The sequence below is a fragment of the Brachycentrus maculatus genome, unplaced genomic scaffold (genome assembly GCF_059751285.1).
Source record: "Brachycentrus maculatus isolate JH-2025_06_01 unplaced genomic scaffold, ASM5975128v1 h1tg000077l, whole genome shotgun sequence".
Classification (NCBI taxonomy): Eukaryota; Metazoa; Arthropoda; class Insecta; order Trichoptera; family Brachycentridae; genus Brachycentrus; species Brachycentrus maculatus.
In genome coordinates this window covers 1909918-1926935 of record NW_028280831.1, presented here as the reverse complement: position 1 = coordinate 1926935, position 17018 = coordinate 1909918, and positions in this window count along the sequence as shown.

The window sequence follows — 17018 nt, the reverse complement described above, 5'->3', positions numbered from 1 at the left end:
GATCAGCCCTGTGCTTCAGATACCAGTCCAGGGTAATATTGAATAAATATTACAGTGAGAAAATCACTTAAAGAAGATATAAGAAAGAAAAAAAACTGCGGGTTCGGTAATTATTTTGTTTGCAAATATAAAAAGCGTTTGATGTTTTTTTCTTAAAAAATACGTTTCATCTATTCTAAATACACAAATAATAATTCAATTTATAATAACATGCGGAATGTCATAACTAATCAAGTAAAAATAAATAATAAAATGAATTATTTGAATCATTTTGATTCTTTGTACCCTTCGTATCATGGTTATAAAAATTAACAAATCCAACCGTTGACATTATAAATAATACATCTACATAATATAAATGAGCAAACATGTCACTTACATTACAATCTATATTATTATATATTGACGTGATTAACGTTGACCATATTTTTTAGTTCCTACATTTTTTTTATAACGTCGGCTAACTTAATGAATCTAATTACAATAATTGCGTGCTCTGTATTTATTTATCAGCGGGTTTTGATTCGCGTTTGATCTATTTTTCATTTATTGGCCCATGTATATTTTTATTAATTAATTTTTGTGTTTAAAAATAGCATACAAATATAAAATCTGAAGGATAACTACTCGCGTTACTTACCTTAAACATGTGCCAGCAATTTTGCTTGTCTATTAATTCAGATTATTTCAAGACGGGCTCAGATTCGTGACAGTAATAATAACACAATTGATAATGCTTTTAAAAACTTATGTTTTAAACAAATAAAAAAAATTAAAAAATTACGATATGGATATTAAATACATAATTATATTTCTCTAAATGAAGACAAAATAAGAAAGACGTAGAGAGTAGAATAAGATAAGAAGATGAATCGGAGGGAAGGAAGATGAGGAAAAGAGAGGTATGATAGAAAGCATAGTTAAGGTTTTAATATGAAGGTGATTAGATATTTTTAGAAGTCCAGAATATAATTTTATAATATAATCATGTTTTTATATACAAGTTCTTTCTTATTCATCATTGAAATGATACTATTTAAGCGACAACCAATAAGAAACAAATAAAATAAAGAATAAATTAAATCGACATCGTGTCCCAATTTCAAGTTTTAGTTACAAGATCTCGAACGAAAATAAAATACTTAAGATACATTGTTACAAAACTACACAAAGGATTTGTCATCAAATACAGTTCAGAAAAAATAAATCAGAGAAAGACGGATTCCAAACGGTATAACACCATCTTCATAGTGCAACCAAAAAGACATGTCTATAGAACTTCTGTGGTACCTACCAACAATAGTGTCAATAGCGCAACAAAATGCGACCTTTTTCTGCAGTCTTCTTGTAATCACATGTCAGTTGGAGGCAATTTGTCATGTTATAGTGCCAACATGCCATTGTTGATACATATAATGTCGGATGTAGAATGCAGTGGTAACATGGGTCAACAACAAAAAAAACACCTCAATCAAAATTCCTCAAATAGCGTAACAAAACAAAAACAGCGCAGTGTGTAATACCTGCGCCACAAAAAAAAGGATCTCACAATTTGAAAAGTCTTCGAATTGGGCGCTTTGGTAAATTGGTTAATTTATGAGTGTGGATAGTATTCTAATGGTTAGTCATAAAAATTTATAGCATGTATGTTTATGAATATACAAAACTAAAGGGCGGCTTCATTTAATGATCAATTTTTTATTGAATCAAGCCTTTAAATACATACTTTTAATAGCTCTTTAAGTAAATTAACTTTAATTGTTTAAAGCAGCTATTAAATTATAATTAGTGGCGAAGCGCGTTTTATAAATAAATGAGTAAATAAGGTACGCGTCAGATGGAAATTAAATTTTTGATTACGAACTGTGTTGTATTACAAACTCTAATTTACGATCTATAAACTTTGTTTTATAATACCCTCGATATTTAGACGTGTCCAGCGCATATAATCCGATATAGATCATCGATTTTTTATTATGTTTCCCATTCGAACTCGCTATCTCCCATCTCTACAGTACCGGCTCTAGCTCTACCCACATCGCGAGATAAAAAGAACACCAGAAAATGGGAGAGGAAAGACTAGAGGGGAACAAGTGTAAAGTATTGTAACGTTATTTTTTCGGCTCCGGGCTCCAGGCAGGTAGTCACGATTTCAATCGCCCGTAAAAGCCAAAACAAGTGCACAAAAGCCTTTGCACCTATTCGACGTGTGAAGAAAATAAATAAGATAAGAAAAGTAACGTTTGATTTCTTCTTTATCGTTTTTTTTTAATAGACTAAGGTAGTAACGAACATTCACAGGATGATCCAGGGCCGTCTGTTGGGCGGCTATTCTTATACCGCGATAATTGCGTGTATTTTATCGAAATGAATTGAGGTAAACCCTTTCGGAAAGGTGGGTTTTGTGCTTTGTAATTGCTCCTAATTTCGGTATAATTTTATGATTACTCTCTTCCATCTATCGCACGCATTGCAAATGCCGGAGGGCACTACATATCTGAACGCAATAATTTATTGTACATTTATAAACGTAACATCAATTAGCGGAGACTAGACCGCTAGACCTATGTGTTGTGTTTCAAGGCTCTCCAAGCGGATGTGCCGGCCATATCAGATTATCCCAACTATACTGGTAATAGTAAGTCATACGCTAAAGATCAAATATAAAATATGTTCCTTTAATTGTATTAGACAGGTACCGCACCTATGCTATGCATGGCCGAACAATAAAAGAAAATATAGTCTTTTTTTAATCTCCCCGATCTACAATATTTTGAAACTTATAACGTCTTCACTACCTTGAAAGTTGGTCTGATTTTAGAGCAATAAAATATTTGCATACATTTCTAACTTGGATCTAAAGGTTAAAAGTAAAATATTATATGGTGCTTATTGTTTATTGGAATTTATATACATACAAATGTATATTTTCTTTGTTTTTAATTTTGGACGTTCATTTTGAATAAAGCAAATATCAGGCAAAGTAAATAACATTATGAATCGATAGATACCTAGTATTAATATTGTACTAGAACTAGAATGAGTGTGTAATCCTTCTTAATTTCATTTACCCAATATTCCTCCTCCATTTCCTTTCTCATATGCTAATAATGAGGTTTTTTTTGAGGTTTCATGTAATGACATACGTTACCTATATTCATCAAATATATTCCATTCCTCTCTCGAATTTAGGACATATTATGACTGATTGCTTTACATCGTATAATTCACGATCAAGTAAACACCTTGCGGTATTCCTTGCACCATTTTGGTGAAGATTTATGTCAAAGATAGAAAGAAGAGAAATTAACTACTTTGTACATTTTTCGTAAGGAACATAATCATAATTTTAAAATAAAATGAGCTTCACCGCGCCAGAAAACGAATACAAAAATTAAACACACACACAATACATAAGTTGGTACTTATATGACCTAATCACGAATGATGACTCTGATTTTCACTAATACAGTTCAAAGTATTTTAATGCATTTTTTATACATGAGTTGATCTAAAAATTCCAGACCTCCCGTTATCACTAATCCTCTTATCCTCCATTTTCTTGTATTACGCATTGTCATTTCATTTAAGTTCTTCATTGTGTTCTTACTCACCACTGTTCAAACATTGATTCATTCATTCATTGACACAGTATGCTTCGGAAGCTCTGTACCAGTAATCTTTCACTAATCCTGTGTTTTGGAATCTAGGGATTCTACGAATAGTTTAGTCGGCCTAAGCTGTTTTTTCTTTCCAATTATTTTTTAAGACCCGCTTGTTGAAGATAAAGGGTAATAATATTTCCTGCTTTATTATAAACAATGCTGTTCTTAGTAAACAAAGGTATTATCTTTTATTTGAGCACACCTTCTATCTTTTATTTGAGCAGATATATTTTTGAAAATAGACATTGAGAATGGTAAGTATTCTTTAGGCCTTTTCCCTACTTATCCTGATATATCTACAAACATGTGACAAAAATCAATTGATAAAATATGATTTCTTTCACAAATTTTATGGGTAAAATATGGACTTTTCTAAATATTTTATTTTATTTAAAAAAAGAATAACCCGTAAAGCCTTTAATTAGAGGCTTGTCTGCAGGTGAGATAGTAAGGATAGAAAATTAAATGTGAAAAATACATCACAAACACCCAGACCAATTAAAAATATTTTTTTCTTGAATTTATTTTGCACTTGGCGGGAATGAACCCGCGATGCTAGTTTCGCAGTCGAGCTTCTACCCAACTACGCTACGGCCTTGTAAATGATTCATTGAGGAAAATTTTGCAATATTCAAATATACCCACAAAATAATTTATGATAAAAAATACAAATATATCCTTACCTAAGCAAACCCATGGTCAAAATTGTCAATATTTACATGGTAAAAGGTTATGATCAAAAACATACAAGTAAAAACATTTTTTAAATGTGTAAACCAAGTCTCTGTAATATTGCAGTTAGGATTGCCCTTACAGCAGCCAAAGGGTTACAGCCGATAATAACAATAGTTGAGTCGGAATCTATTATGTCTTTCGGTACCTAACGGATATGGTAACGGAGTGTTGGGACTATTTTGACAATACGTGCAGTTCAATAAACCTATACCTACTGTTCCACTGCTAACTGCTAACTTACATCATAAATAAAATGCCGTTTTTTGCGCAAATAGTTACACCAGTTACTCATTATTTACGGAAATTTCTTTCTAGTCTCTTTTTTTTTAATAAGATTTGCATTCAATTGAGACCGATGGAATGACGCCCTGGTCTATGAAATATATTTTAAAAACATTCACTTTTTCCGTCTATGGTATACAAATAAAAATAAATATGTTAATTTTTTTTCCAAAATCTTACATCTTCTAATGTTGATGTTTTGTTAAATTTACCAATCACTTTTAAATTTTGAAAAGAAAAAGATTTTCATTCAAACACTGCCGTGTTTTTATCTATTTATATTAATAAAAATGTAAGTCTTCATTTGTTTAAAATCTTAAACCATCTTAAATTATGCTCCGATTGCTTTGAAATTTTGACACAACCTTGCTAACATTCAAGTAGATAAAAATATGACGTATTACTTATCCATAATGCCCGTAATACACACATAGCTTACTGAATACAAAGGTACCCATTTAAGTTATGATTTTATTACAAGATTAATTTGTAAATATCGATAGCTAACGGTTTTTTAACGACTATCTAATCTTCATGCAAGCATCACAAGTCACCAGAATTACTACTAGATGGATGCAATACAGAAAAAGGCAGATTCTCATAAAAATATCGTATTTTATAATTAAACGGTCGTTTCAAACCTTCCAATTTCCAGCGTCAATCGCGCGGTTCTCAATACTAGGATAATAAATCAACTTTTTGCTATAGTTCTACACTATTCCTCATCTGAAAGTTTGTACTATAGAAGATATAGCATTTAATTTCATAAATTTGATAAGAAGGTATGACTATGAAATTAAATTAAATATAGGTATTAAATAGTCCAGAATCAATTTTGTAATAATACCTGTCCATGCGGTCGATGCATCGATATTTTTTACATCATTTTGTCTACATATGTACGTTATACAATAAATGTTTTGGATATATTTAATTATCACCGAGGCCGCCTCGTGCATTCTTATAATTATCGTTTAAAAACGTATCCTTTTTTCTGCTTTCCGCTCATCTCAGGGATGGTTCTAATTAAGGTTTTTTAACCGATTCTAAAGGGATAAGGATAACAAAGAAACAGATATTTGGATTTAAATGCTTTTGATGGATGATCAGTCAGTCGCTGTACATCACTCATTTTTAACAACTTTCGATTATCTGATGCATACATCCTCATGAACAAAAGGAATATTAGGTATTGACATATCGCTCACTCCTTTCAAGAACGTCATAAATCAAAAATCGACAATTTTCAGTTGTGCATGTTTTCGGAATGCCCAGAAAATGTACTATATCCCAGCAAAGGCGGCATATTTTTAACTTAATATTTACCCGCTACAGGGCAGAAAGTGTTTTTTTTGCATTTTGAAGAAAAGGTATTGTTTAATTGTTTTTTCAAATATACTAAATATTTTTCAAATGGAGAAAAAACCTTCAGCTTTAACTTAAAAAGATCTGTTGCACAGTAAAAAGTTCAAAAAATGGCTTCATATTTATATTTAATATATTGTATTATAATATTTAACATTAAAAACGCTCTCCTGAAAAATCAAGTATTTTGATTTATGACGTTCTTGAAAGGAGTGAGCGATATGAGATGCCTACATAGTATGTTAATTACATACCAGAATCTATGTAAGTATCTATGTTATTAATTAAATCTACATAAAGACACTCTTTTGGGATAAAATAGTACCAATCAGATGCGACAAATTTGACGAAAGGAAAGTTCACTTTTGTCTCATCGTTTATTTTGTGTAATACCACTTAAAATATTTAAAAAGTGGCATTACACAAAGTGAACGATGAATGATAAGGAGAGTGCTATATTAACATACCTACCACAAAGTTGACTGCTTTTAATGTAAAAATATGAACTTTTGACTTAACTTTTATAAGTGTTACTTCCAAGAATATTTTTAAGGAATAACCCACAGATATTTATTTATATGTAATATTTTTACGTAAATAGCAGTTGTTTTACAAAAGTATTATAATTATCAACCAATCTATTTCTACCTCCTATGTAAATAGGAATCCACATCAACGTCATCAATTTTTGACACTTCAACATAGATGAAGAATATGGAACAAGGACCTTTCATAGGGTGGTTAAGTGATTTTACCTTTTTCTTATTTAAAATTAAATTAAAAATTAAATTTATTTTTGCCATGAATATGATGTAAGGGACTTTTGGTCAAAAATTCAAAACAGATTTAAGCATGACCGTTATTAATTTGGTTCAACCGACTCTATATTATTATATAATATTGATTTCGTTCCTACAATAAAATAGCTATAAAGCTCTGTGACGTCACGTATTTAGGGCTGGCTTGACCGTTGTAAAAAGCGATCCCTAAACAGTATAAAAAAGCATAATAATGGGTATTTATTGATAATAAAGGGGTCGTTACATGCGTAGGCGCTGACCGCGAGAATTTCAACCCGTTTATGATCGAGTGCATCCTCCATTAAAAACACAACATTTTAGACTCTCTTGTATTAACTGAAGAACATGCATTAGAGATTTGATGGATTATCGATGAGTTGGTACGCGGCTGGATACGAACGTGAGAGCTTTGATTCAAATCCATCGCTAAGCGAAAAACAGGTAGCACCTATATCGATATGTAACTACTTATAATGAATTTTATATTATGCCCGGTACACACATACACGAATGTCTCTACATGTGTCAGATCACATAATATTTTCAGAATTGCAATCTAGCAACACCATTTCAAGAAATCGCGGACTAAAGATTGCTGGAAGAGTTAATAATGTGCAAAACAATTTTACTATAGAACCGTCTCCGATGGTACAATATATATATATATATATATATATATATATATATATATATATATATATATATATATATATATATATATATATATATATATATATATATATATATATATATATATATATATATATATATATATATATATATATATATATATATATATATATATATATATATATATATATATATATATATATATATATATATATATATATATATATATATATATATATATATATATATATATATATATACATATGTATATATATATACATATGTTGAGATGTCAACAAACAATATAAAAAATAACTCTTAATTCGAGATAATCCAGGTTTGTGAACAAGTATTTGTACGGACTCAAAATGAAGTTACTATTTATATTTTTCGCAAACTAATGTTATATATATATTATTTAAAATAATTAAAAAAAAAATTTAAAAAAAAAAATATATATATATATATATATATATATATATATATAGATATATATATTTATATATATATATATATATATATATATATATATATATATATATATATATATATATATATATATATATATATATATATATATATATATATATATATATATTATATATATATATATATATATACATATATATATATATATATATATATTTATATATATATATATATATATATATATATATATATATATATATATATATATATATATATATATATATATATTTATTTTTTTATTTTTATTTTTTAAATTATTTTCAACTCCATCTGAGCTTAGTCTACTGAAGAGAATAAAAACGTTATAATTATCCAATCAAACAGGATTTGTGGATTTAAAAAATACTCTTTATTGTGATTCCTATACCGGTCGCGTACTGAATTGTATACCTGAATTGTACACCCTTAAACCCATACGCCTAATTTTGCCAAGATAAAGAAAAATTCATTCATAGTATGATTTTAGTTCATAGACTGCCCAAGATTTGTTTTGCATTCATTAAAGCAATATGGAAATTTACTCTTTGAAGAATGACAATATTTTCTTATGCTATGCGCAGATTAAAACCAAATAATAATAATGAACTACATATTAAATGATATTTTTTAACGTTGAAAATGTTGGAACTGGGAACTATTATATTTCCTGGAATCAATTATTGAAGTACCTACTTTAAAAAATATATAAGGTGACCTCAACTAAAATTGACTCCCTGATAAAATCGTTTCATCGGAATCGAATTAAATAAACGTTTGTATAGGGTAATGCCAATCATATGTCATTATACGTGTAGAATTATTTATATTAATATTGTCGAATATCGTTTCGGAACTATGAATGTAACATTTCTGGGAATCACTTAATCAAATGAATAATTTCATGTAAAATAGGAAAATTTATTTTAATTGTGTTGTTTTTAAATATTTTTTTATATTGTTACATTATATTTAAATGTATCTTCAAAAGCCTTGTTCAATTAGTTTGCCCAATGTTTTAATGAGACTCATTCAATGGTGCATAGGGCCCTGCATCATATGAATGCAGTGTTATCTTGGTCGTTTAAACACGAAGGACAGGTGATAAAAAAATATTTATTTGACCCCCCCCCTCTGGGAATCGAACCCGGGACCTCCAGAACGGTATCCGAGCGTGCTGACCATTACACTACAGAGTCGGAGGGTATCCTATAATATAAATTATACTGAAAAAACATAAAAACATCTTCACTAACAAACTTGCAAATGCCGCTGAATATTCATGGGAGATATTTCAATTGCCTTCAAGATCCTGTATCGTCAAATCGATAAAACACCTGTATTTTTGTTATGTCCAATGAATCCAATTTTCAGAGAAAAATATATGTATGATATTTTTATTTCCTTTCTGCACATATATGCCAAGGCTACCGGACTATAGAAGGCTTCTTTGGTAACTTTTCACGTTTGTTAACGAACACTAATTTTATGTATTTGAGCACCGCCAAGGAATCTTTGGTCCTTAGGTGTGGTCAGCGGTGTATGGAGGGCAAAGCTATATGTGTATACGTTCTGTCATTCATATATATTATGAGTCTTTATGTATTTTATACCAATTCATTTCTCTTACCTTCATATTTTATTATTCAAATAAACAAATATTCTTAAAATATTAATTTAGTGATATTACATTTTATTATTTATTGATTCGGCATTAACTTTGTGGAATGACATGATTATTTTATTAAAATTAAACACTTCAATATACCACTTTAATGAGCTTTATTTTATTTACGACTAGTTTTGAAAACATCTGTCGTTTTATAAAACTCAAGTATAATATTCAAGTGTTTAATTTTTAAAAAAATAATATATTTTACTTTGCATTATATGTAATCATAATAAAAATCTTTTATTTAATAAAATAAATAATAAACTTGACATCTCTATCAAAATTCATATTGCCAATCGGTGCATTAAATATAATTTTTTAAATTTATTATTAGATTAAAACCAATATTTTTAGCTTTTCCACTTTTTTATTTGACCAGCGACCGGGTTTCGTCGTTACCGACATCATCAGACTGGTCAGATGTCGGTAACGACGAAACCCGGTCGCTGGTCAAATAAAAAAGTGGAAAAGCTAAAAATATTGGTTTTAATCTAATAATAAATTAAAAATGCAATTCCATCACGAAGTGTCAGTGGATAATATAAATCTATTATAAATTTTTTGCCCACATGCAATATTCAGAATATGTAAGTATAGAAAAATCTCATAAAAACATTTTGCGAACGCCTTTTTTTTCATAGATACTTAAACAAAAACATCTGTTTAACATCCTGATTCAATTAAACAAGATATGATTTTAATTTATTGCATCAATTATAATAAAAAAGAAATTGTTTGTAATGGATAAATTTAATTTAAATACGCATTAATAAACCGCTTTGTACATACACATGTTATATACTTATATGTATTCTAATATGTTGATATATTCAATTAGATATACTGTATAATACGTGTATATGTATATTGACATTCAGTTTTTTTTTTTGTAAAAAAATTGACCTTGTGACGACCTCTAGCGAAAAAATAATTTAAACCAGATCTTACCCCCTGTATCCAGTTAAAAAATTTCCAATGATCTTTGTTTTGTTTAACGACAAAGAAAACAATTGGATACTTAGAAAACTCCTGAATTTCTACACTTTTAAACATCATTTTGACATTTCCTTTTCGATGTTAACGTAAATATGAGTGTTTTTTCGATTTCTTTCTTAGATTTATAAAAAAAAAAAAACATTTCCACTCAGAAAAAGTAGAACATACGTGATACCTTTGAATAATGGACATAAGATATTATACACACACACACACAAGATATTATACACACACACACACACACACACACACACGTGTGTGTGTGCGTGTGCGTGTGTGTGTGTGTGTGTGTGTGTGTGTGTGTGTGTGTGTGTGTGTGAGAGAGAGAGAGAGAAAGAGAGGAATTTGTGGAACAAAGAAGTTGCTTCTATATTTGGGGCCCTAACTAACATTATTTCACCTATTTCATCATATTCTCCCTTCCATGGTTTCCCTCTCTTTTTTCTCCTCAATTTTTCACCTGATCCTATTCCCTTGTTTTCCTTATCTTCATCGATTATTACATCAAAATATTACACAATATTAAAATTATTTGATCATTTACACATTAACGAATTCAAATTTAGGTATTTTTCATTCGTTTTACAGATGTGCATACATGCAAAATGGACACTAATGAACGAACAGCTGTATAAGGAAAAGAAATTACTAATATCTCCAGTATTTTTGTTTGGTTGGAAGATATTGCTTAGCAATAAACCCACCAATACACATGCATATATTACATATATTTTGCAAAAGAAGTAAAATAAATAAATAAATAATTGATCAAAGATGGGTGACATAACTGTGATATGATTTTCGACAGTTTATTGTTGCGTTAACAATAAAACGTTAATCAGTGGATAATTACTTTCTCATAAATAATGAAAATTATCGTTTTCTAATACCAAAAATAATGTAAAATGAATCTGGTATCTAGATCAACTTTTGTGTAGGCAATGTAATAAATTATTTTGTTAAACGAATTGCATAATGTAGTAGAACACATTTTCGAAGCAATTAGTTGTTCTTTAACAGGGGTGGCCAGACTTTTGATCACTGCGGACGATCTGTTTTTAAAATAAATGGGTGGCGGTCTACCAACAACGTACGTATTGTTGTTTTCATAAGAAAGTATAATAGTAATTTAAACACAAATTTATATTTTAAATAACTATAGACAATACTAATGCATATTCCATTGCCAAAAGGGCCATGTCTAAGCTAGACAAAATCTAGAAAGACCGAGGTATGAGTAACATTACCAAAATAAAGCTTGTCAGGAGTTTAATCCACTCCAATTTTCTTTAAGCAGCTGAAACATGGACCATAAAAGCAGCAGAAAGAAGAAAAAATACGCATTTGAAATGTGGTGTTAGAGGCTCATGCTCCGAATCCTACGGACAGTAAGACGTACTAACGAGTGCATTCGTCGGGAATTGCACTTGGATGGCTGGACTCTGGACAGTGTCTGAACACAACGGATTCATTAGTTCTTTTGGACACGTTGCGTGTGGTAATGGAGATAATCTGGACTGGCTGTGATCGGTTTCTGGAGGGGAAGAGAGAGAGAGGAAGATCCCCACCGATCAAGTTAAGACAGCAGCAGGCACCTCGGTGGTTGGAGACAAGAAGAAGTGAAGACAACTCAACTCTCATAACTCTCAGTAATGAAGGGTAAGACGAAGAAGAGAAGGAAACATATTTAATAGTGTCGGGTTGTGGTCCCGTGGTTAGCGTCTCGGACTCTTGAGTCAGAGTTTCTCGGTTCGTACCCACTCTACCACAATTTGATACCTATTTCTAATAATGAGCCGCTCAGGCTCACAGAAAAAGTATGAAATTAAAGTATCTTTGTAAATAATACAACACAAATATTTCTCTTTTATTTTAAAATAATAAAAAAATATCAACGTCTTTTAAATAGAGAAAATAATAATTTCTCATTACAAACTTATAAATTTACAAATAAGATACAATAGTTGACATTTATTCTTATTTTTAATGTGAACAATTTAATTGTAAATACATATTGAGAAATAAATTTATGTTATATTAGAGGACACGCTGGAAACGCGGCATTTCATATTTTCGGCAAATATTTCATACTGTACATGGGCGGCTAGGAACAGTTTACCGGTCGCCCAATCGACCGGGATCGCCGCTTTGAACATCCCTGATCTTACACCCGTTGCCGTGCTCCAACTTGTGTTTGTATTTTTTTATTCAGTGCAGTAGTTAACTGTTGCTCTAAACACACCTTCGTTAACAAAAATAAGCAATTAACAGTTATTTTTACAATACATATACTCCTGTGTACGTATAGAAGGACTATTAATAATAATGTTTCAATATATTATTTTGTAATATTAACGTACGATATCTATTGATTTATTTTTGAGAGATTTATTTTTATTTTTACAGACGTCTTATTATTTTATATATATAAACAAGGTATCATCTATAAATAAAGTGTCGTAATTGTACAATTGCATACTTATATTATATGTTGTTTGGGCATTAAATTTGTGTTTAAAGCCCTATTTGAGTTTATTAATTTAAACACGATTTCAATTTTGACAGCTTCAGATATTCTCATCAACAGTTGAAAATACAATACAAGTATTTATTTTTTAATTATTTGTTAATAAAAACATCTGTAGTACCTACTCATAACTAGTCGTGTTTACATTAATAAACTGAAATGTAGTATTAAACAAATGCTTTTTTTTACTTTAAATTATACAATATTTGCACTATCAATTTGGTATACAAAAATTATATATAATAACAAGAAATGCATACATTAAAAAAAATATCATTTTAACACATACCTACTTTATTTTTTATTGTTGTTTTGTTAATCTTTTTTCATTAATTTTATCTGAAGCTATTCAAATAGCAATCATTATGGATGGTAAAATTCAGAGAGAAAATATCTAAGATATATTAAGAAAATTATACTCAAAGAATTACAATAACAGCGGCTAGTCAAATGAGTTGGGACAACTACTCAAACATATGAAAATCTAGCGATCAGGAACTACTGCCGGTCAATTAGCACTAAAGGTTAAGATAAAAGAGAGAGGCACCAGGGCCCTCTCACATTTTGAACAGACTCTTTATGTGTACACAAAGGTTTATCCAAAACTTAACATCGTTATTATTATAAAGAATCTAACCCAGTGTCAAATTCTAACAAATTACCAGCTATAGTTCTTCATTGAGACAGACATTTGTCCGCCTGTATAGTGTAATAATGGTCAGCACCCTTGGCTACCGTACTGGAGGTCCCGGGTTCGATTCCCAGGGGGGGGTCAAATAAATAACAGTGATTTTATTACACTAATATTTATTCAATACTACACTGGACTGGTAAATGAAGCGGAGGGCTGATCACCTTTCCTTCATGTGTTAACGATCAAGATAACACTGCATTCATATGCTGCAGTGCCCTATGCACCATTTAGGTGCGGATAAGGGTGTGAATGAAAATTCTTCATTGAAATGTAAAACTTGGGTGTTAATGTATTGTGAGTAGGTAGCTATTGTTTTAGATCAGTTTCATCATCAACAATCAATAACCATAAAGAAGAACGATCCATAATATTGTTTTATTTATAAAACCAAGATCTTCATTCTACCTGATCATATAATAAAAGAACGTTATTCAAGTTGAAAGGTATTTTAATCTATACAGATTTGAATGTAACATAAATGCATGCTGTATTTATGCATACATGTGCTGCCATTAAACACAAACACTCTCCATTTCGTGTTGCCATTCTTTTGTTTTACAAAATTCAATTTAACTTTGATTTAACCTCTCGAAACTTGACTGGCTGAAATTGAAATCGGTCACTTCTCGGATTTGATTTATGGCGGAGCATAAATTTAGGTTAGAGGCTTTTATTATTTCAGCTTACGTAGTAGGTATGTATACATATATTCCGGACTACGATTGCCTTGCCTTTCTGTAACCGGGCATAATTCATGCTGCCCTGGTATAAATGTTTCGCTGTTGGAATGGCCACTTCAGTATGCCGAAGAGTAGCAGCATAAGTATGAAGTAACAATGCAGTACATGTTAATTTCAAGCAGTTACCATTGCCACATTGCTTCAATAGATTGTTTTTGTTTTCAATCAATCGCGACTCAGAGAAATGTTTTTTTTTGGTAATTTTTTAAGTCATCAATTATCTTCTTATAAAATCGATGTTTCTCCTTGTGAATAAAACAATAATTATTCTTTAACTCGTTATTCATCAATAAATGTTAAAAGTCTAATACTCGAAACAAAAACCAAAAAGCAAAAAACATTTTGTACGTAAATACATCCTCATTTGAGATGCAATCTTATAGCTTAGAAGTATTTATTCCAATGAACTTAAACTGACTAACAATACTAGTCAAGGTTCATACATTATTCAGCTCTTTGAAATAAGCAGTAAGATAGTGCTTGTACAATAAACAAGAAAATAGAACATAGAACACGGTTTTTCATTTAAGATTAGGGCATCAATTACATACGGAAGTAAACATTTTAACTACGTAGTGTAAATAACTTTAACTGTACATTGATTCGGTAAAAAAAACTAATAATCGTTATTTTTATTTTCGGTAACTTGGTGACAATACGTAAACTGATCGAAAACCCGTCTCTAAAAGTCGGCAGAAATAAGGCTTTTAAATTTACAAGGCAGTCACCCAGAGTAGTTAAACACACAAAGTAGTTAAATCATTAACTTTTCACTTTAATTCCATCGCAAACTTTTTCTATGTTTATTTTTTAATGCGGGGTTAAATTATACACAAACATCAATGGATGTAGTGTAATACGGTTGGATTTTATGTTTTATTGTGATTAATTTTGTATATTAAAAGCATCGTTAACTTTGTGGAATGGTAGAATAATCACGGTATTTTATTGTGATTGCTGTAAAGCTCATTTTACGTTCCACTTCTTTCAATTAAATTGACAATAAAATTAATTTTGAATTGATTGATTAAAAGTATTACTGACGAGCTGATGCGTTAACCTGAATATTTAGTTTAGTCTCGTACATCAGTATATTAGCAAGTTGCGTGACCGAGCGCTGACCAAAGAATAGAGCTTTGCATACTGTACCGACCCATCAGAAGTAAGTGCACGGACCGTGCTTTACAACTTGCAAAGGTAATGCGAATTAATGGCATTTTATTTAAGACAAGCCTTTACTTATGGCGCCCTTTAAACCTACGTATTCACAGACTCGCGATCATAGATAAAAGGGGTCGCCTAAGCAAGCAACATTGAAAAGGGACATACTATCAAAACTGTCACCGAGAATCATAGATATTAAGAAGAAACCCTTTTTATAAAAGGAACAATGCAAAAACTATTTTTCGATATTTAATATCTACGAATACAGAAGTTAGGGCTACCTTTAATTTGTACTAAGGCTGAATAATTGCTGCTTTGTAATAATACCTAAGCATTAAATGTTACATTGGAAAAGGAATCGTACTCGTAAATTAGATAAAAATGGACTTGCTTTATATTTATATAAATTAGTTAATCGGTTTTAGTTTATTTTGCCGACAAAGAAGGTATTAATTTTAAGTGCAGTATGATGGCGGAAGATGTTAGTATAAATTTTAAGAGTCGGTTTTACTCAATATATAATAATAATGTATTTGCAAGTACGGATTTTAATGTTACGGTATATGCACAGACCACACCCGTTGCACCCATTTATAGTATTAAATGTAAAATCAGTAAACGCTACCTTAACAATTATTTCGTGGTGATCATATTTTTCGCCACAACTAAATGAGGTACATCTTTATTTAGAAGGATAGTAGACTTAAGCGACAGCTTTTAATAAAAACTTTTACTTAATCGGTTTTATTTAAATCTTTAAACAGACAGCGAAACTGAATGGAAATCAAAGCATTTAAAGGAATTTATTACTTTTGGCATGAAAACTCCCAGTCTCCCATTTAAAATTTTTTTATTGATATATCAACATAAACAATCTAAATAGTTAAATCCGATATTTTTAATAAAAATTTAAATGCATCCAAAATAATCGACGACCTTATTTTTTTCTTCATTTAGGTTATATTACATTAAATATTAACTGTTATGAACACTTAATTTACATAATATATATTTACGTCTTCTTACAGTTAACAAAATTGAATAATAGTTTCTTTTTTATGGGTAACCAGTTAAGTTCTTCTCTCATTCATTTCTTTATTCTTATATCTTTTTTTCTTAAGCACTGTAATCATAGCTTTATTTTGAAGCATTTCTAATTTGTTAAAATTTCCTTCATCGGCTTAAAATAATATTGTGAAGCAGTATTATTTTTAATAGAATAAGACTGATTTTTTATTAATTATTTATTTATTTTTTCAAAACATATTACATACATACATATA